This window comes from Apodemus sylvaticus, chromosome 20, assembly GCF_947179515.1.
Source record: "Apodemus sylvaticus chromosome 20, mApoSyl1.1, whole genome shotgun sequence".
Classification (NCBI taxonomy): Eukaryota; Metazoa; Chordata; class Mammalia; order Rodentia; family Muridae; genus Apodemus; species Apodemus sylvaticus.
The window spans coordinates 4723821-4729614 of record NC_067491.1 but is presented as its reverse complement, the minus strand read 5'-3'; positions in this window follow the sequence as shown (position 1 = coordinate 4729614).

Sequence of the window (5794 nt, the reverse complement as noted above, 5' to 3'; positions counted from 1 at the left end):
ATGAGACTGGATGTCTCAGCTGGTCTTCAGTGTGTGCTGGGATCCTGCAGGCATAGGTTCTAATGGCAGTGAAGGGATGACTTGCTGGCAAGATCAAGCAGGCAGAGAGCTTGCTTCCTTCCTTTCCTTCCCTCCCCTCCCCTCCCCTCCCCTGTCCTTATACACGCCACCTGCTGGATATGTGGCTAGATTGAAAGAGGGTTTTCCCACTTCAAATGATTTAAGAAAAAAAGAAAAATCCCTCACAGGTGTGTCTGGGCTCTTAATTCCAGATATTAGTCAAGTTGACAACCAAGATTAACCATTGTAAGTCAGCTCAATACACAGTCATGTTTCACTTAATTTCCAAATGAAAACAATAACCACCAGCTCAAAACAATAACACAACAGACCTTTTTGTTTTGTTTTGTTTTGTTTTTTGAGACAGGGTTTCTCTGTGTAGCCTGGCTGTCTTGGAACTCACTACAGTACTGGGATTACAGGTGTGTGCCACCATGCCTGGCAGACAGAACTATTTTTCACACAACTGCAAACACATAAATTGTAGAGTAGGTATAGTGTGTCTTGGGGGACATTACTCGTGGTAACTCAGATAGAACCACCGGTCTTCTCTCCGTTGATACTACAGTATGTGATAAAATGAGCGTGTGAAATGACACAGAGAAACCCTGTCTGGAAAAGCACATTTAAAAACAAAGAAATAAAAAAAAACCCAAAGAAATAGAAAACACACCAGTATCTGTACAAACACATTTGTCTTAGTTAAAGGTTACCACCACTAATGATGCAACACCATGATTAAAGCAACTTGAGAAAGAAAAGGTTTATTTGGCTTATACTTCCATATCACTGTTGATCTTCAGTGGAAGTCGGGACAGAAACCTGGAGGCAGAGGCCTTGGAGGACTGCTTTTTGGCTGGCTTCCCATGACTTGCTCAGCCTGTTTTCTTAAAGAACCTATGGGCGGCCCCACCCACAACAGGCTTGGCCATCCCACATCAATCACCAAGAAAATGTCCTACAGGCCTGTAGCCCAGTCTTATGGAGAGATTTTCTCAGTTGAGGCTCCCTCAGCTCCAATAATGCTACCTGGTGCCAAGTTGACATAAAACTAGGCATCACACACATTCTTCACAAAATAGAAGAGAAACTTGTCAATTATATTCCTCATTTCTGTGATTGGTCACTGTAGCCCTAGCTGGTCTTTATTACCACCTACCTTGACTACCTGTTCTGTGTCCCCTCTACCCCAAGTGAGCACTTCAAGTTTTGATTCCTTCCTCCAGGAGGTAAACATGTTTTGTTCCTGATGGCTCTGTGTGCTTTGTCATTGGCTCTAGATTAGGCTGTTGTAAGTTTCCCATTTCTTTAATGCAGGACATGGTAGCACCAAGATATATACCCTAAAAGATCTACTTCACTCTAGACATAATCTCACTTCCCTCCATTGTGGAGAGAGGCAATCCAGTTTCTCCATCAGCCTTCCTAACACTCCTTTTGGTCAGGGAGAACTCTTGAGCGTCCAATTCAATGGAATGATTGTGGCTGCTGGCAGGAGCGCTTCGGTCTCTAAAATCAAAACTCTAGTTCCAGTGGACCTTTTAAGGTCACGGGGACAGGAAACAGAAGTTTTCTTAATGGGTCGCTAGGAGTGATGGCGCAACTATTCCCGTTTCCACACCTTGATTCCTTGGCCAGTAGACTCTGGCAAGTGGATAATTCAAAGCATACAGTGCCTTCTGGAGAAGTCTGTCTCAGACTGCTGTGAATTCATTGGCCATTCCATCTGTCTGTCAAACTAGCTGCTTCAGGACTGTGGGAAACATGTTAAGACCAGTGGGTTCCATGATTGTGGGACCAAGGTCACACTTCTCCAGCCGTGAAGTGAGTTCCTCGGTCAGAAACAAAGCAGTGTGGGATTCCATGATGGTAAAGAAGACATTCTGTAAGTCCAGGGATGGTAGTTTTAGCAAAAGCATTACGTGCAGGGAAGGCAAATCCATAAAGAATAAGCATCTACTCCAGGAAGGACAAACCGACGTCTTTTCCGTGGAGGAAGAGGTCCAACGTGGTCACCCCGTCACCAGGTCGCAGCAGCAGTAGCCATGTCAGCCTTGGTGAGTGGCAGTGCATGAGGTGGAGCCCAGACAGAACCTCTCCATCTCTGCCATCATGGTCTCCTTGTTCCCAGGGAGCCATGACAGGGATGGCTGGGAAGCAGGCGCTGCCCACAGACGGCTGGACAACCTCTCTTCTGAAGTCACCTTTTTGGCTTTGTTTGTTTGTTTTTAAACAGAAGTATCCTCACGTCCTTCACCCATTTGGAGAGGCTATTTTAGGTGGCAAGGGTAGACATCTGCTGAAGGGGGAGAGCATCTCAGGTGAGAGAGACCGTGAGAACGTGAGGGCTCAGAGTTCTCAGCCTCCCACACACACCTCCATCCCAAGTTACTGGAACCAGCCCTTAACAATTAATGCCCTCTAACTGCCAACACCCTCTGGGCCTTAATTTATTTTAATTTTTTAATTTTTATTTTTTGTAATTCACCTAGTCTCATAAGAAGCACTACCTTTGATTTCCTGCAACGTGAACTCTGTGTCTGCTGGAGAGAAGATTGCTTTCCAGGGCACTCTTAGAAACCTTTAAGCCTGTTTATGCACAGGTGGAGCTGGTCAATTTTATCACTAAGTTCACTGTTGTTCTTTGCAGTATTCTGAGATGTTAGAAGTTGGTTAATTTTTTTTTTAATCACAGAGTGCATTCTTTTCCTTTGCCATTTTATCCAGAGATAAAGATTAACCAACCAGAATCATCATTTTTTTTCTCACAAATAGTCGAAGTTTTATACAGAGAGTTGCCAAATCCACTCATTGTCTCTCACAATTGGTGAATCAGGATAATCAAATGTATTTCTCACCTTTGTCAAATAGTTCACACACCCACTGTGGGCTTTCAGTACTCTTTAGGCTCCCAGGAGAGGCATCAGCACGCGGAGAGATTTCGGTAACTGTAGGTGCTACCAAATTGGAACACTTATTCCAGTTACCTAAAAAATTCATCCTTATACTTCTTTTGCTCTAGAACCACTCCTGGTACCAAAACGTGTATTAGGATTCTCTAGAGTAACAACTAGTTGTGTGTGTGTGTGTGTGTGTGTGTGTGTGTGTATTATATGTATATATTTGTGTGTGTGTATATAAAGGGAATTTGTTAAAGAGGCTTACAGGCCATGATCCAGCAAGTCCAGCAATGGCTGTCCGGCAGCCACCCAGCAGTTTAGTTCACGGGCTGCATGTCTCAGCAGGCCTTCTGTACATGCTGAAATCCTGAACTAGGTTCTAATGCCAGTGAGAGTGAGGGCTTCCTTCTTCCATGTTCTTTATCTAGGCTGTCACCAGGAAATGTGGCCCAGAGTGAATTTCCACACCTTAAAGATCTGGATCGCCAGGCGGTGGTGGCGCACGCCTGTAATCCCAGCACTCTGGGAGGCAGAGGCCAGCCTGGTCTACAGAGTGAGTTCCAGGACAGCCAGGGCTACACAGAGAAACCCTGTCTCGAAAAACCAAATCCAAAAAAACCAAAAGAAAAAAGATCTGGATCAAAGGTGGGCTCTTCCCTCCCCAAAAGATCTGGATTAAACAGTCTTCCCAACCCAGACTAATTAAAACAACCCCTCACGTGTATACAGCTGCTTTAGTTGTTTTGGTGAATTGCAGATTTTGTCAAGTTGATAACCAAGAATGGGCATCACAGCGCTTTTCTTTTTTTTTTCTTTTTTTTTGGATTTGGTTTTTCAAGACAGGGTTTCTCTGCATTGCCCTGGCTGTCCTGGAACTCACTCTGTAGACCAGGCTGGCCTGGAACTCAGAAATCCGCCTGCATTTGCCTCCCAGAGTGCTGGGATTACAGGCGTGTGCCACTACCACCCGGCTCACAGCTCTCTTAAAACCCATACTGACATCACTGCTGTGCAAGAGCTGGAGAGCGCAGCAGTTGAGTGCACGTTTCTTCTGGAAGACTGGAGTTTAGTTCCTAGCACCTGGATTAGGCAATTGACAAACACCTGTAGCAACAACTTCAGAGGATCAAATGCCCTCAGGTCTCTGTGGGTACACACAGACAGACGCACACATATAAATCTTAATTAAAAAAGATCCCTTCTCCCTTAATAAGATGACCTTGAACTTCTGGTCCTTCTGCCTTCCACCTCCTGAGAGCTGAGATTACAGATGTGACTCACCACCTGGTTTATTCAGAGCTGCGGGACGGAACCATCCCATGTGATAGGCAAGCTGATTCCATCATGTGAGGTTGTCACCAGTTTCATAGATTTTTTTGGGAGAGTTGGGGGATGGGACAAATACTTGTTAGTCTAACCTAAAAAGTACTCACTAGTATAAGGGAAGATTCAGGTGGCAAAATGGTACCCGACTTAATAGAGACAACATAATTACAATAGGAGAGAATTGCTAAGATCTAACAATGGACAAAGGATGCTAAAGCCCCGGGCTCTGGGCACCAGGAAGGATTTTGGAGAAGTGTTCTGTGTAGATCAGAGTGGTCTGAAAACTACAGCTTGCATCCTGTTGCCTGCTGTTGCTTTACAACAGCGGCGGTTGGCCTCGCCCCCTAGTGGTGGCTTTCAGTACTGAGGACGGGCTGTGATCTTGCACATAGGGCATTACACCAGGAGAGTAGAAAACACTTAGGTCTTTTACTAAATGTGAAGGTGGGAGAAGAAGAAAGGAAGGGAACAGGATTGGTGGTTTTAAATTTAATTCAGAGAAGCCAGTGAGGTGGTCCTGTGTCTGCCGCTGATCCTGGGTTTGATCCTCGGAAGCATCAAGGTGAAGGAGATGCAGAGCCCTGTTGTCCTCTGACTGCAGACCTCGCGTACACAGCGAGAAAACACTCGCTTCGGCATATTACGGGAAAAATCAGAACACTTTCGTATTGTCTAAATAAATCCATATCCAATTCACATTTCCATCATTTCCCCAAGAAAATGCTTTTAAACAATGGATTTGTGGGCAAGTATCTGTGTGTGGGTCTGAGTGTGGGTCTGTGTGAGTGGGTGGGTCTGTACACAAGCACATGAGTGTGAGTCTGTGCACAGGTGTGGGTGTCTGGGTGTTGGTCTGTGCACAGGTGCCAGTGTATGTGGGTTTCTGCATAGATAAGGGTGTCTAATTACATCTAAGCCTGGATCCAGCCCAAGGCTGCATTGTTACTGGTTCCTCATTTGGATTCCTAGGGTAAACGTTGAGATTTGGTCAGTTAGCTTTTTTTCCACATGCAACATGACCAGATGACAACTTGCTGGGGAGTTCTGGGATTGAACTGAAGTCATCAGGCCCACTGGCAGTCACTTCTGCCCCAAGCCATTCTACAGGCCCCGTCCTTTTATTTCTTTTTTCTTTTTTTTTTTTTTTGACACAGTGTTTTATATGGCCCAGTGTTCTTGAATCCTTCATTCTGCTATCTTTATTTCCCAGTTCTGGAGTGACAAGTGTGTACCTTCACACCACGGTTTTACATTTTTGTTCTTCTGTTTAGGCAGGGTCTGGCTTCGAAGCAAAGCTGGCAGACTTGTGGTCTCCCTCCCTCAGCCTCCATTCCATGCAAATGATGCCAAGCATGGGTTTCGAAGTCGTGGGAACGGAGGCTAGGCCTGGCACATGCTCAGGAGGTGGCAGCACTACAGCTGAGCTCCGTCCCTGGGCTCCCTTTAAAAGTTGCCTAGGCAGGCCTTGAACTTGTGATTCCACCCCCTTAGCCACTGAGGAGGCCTGG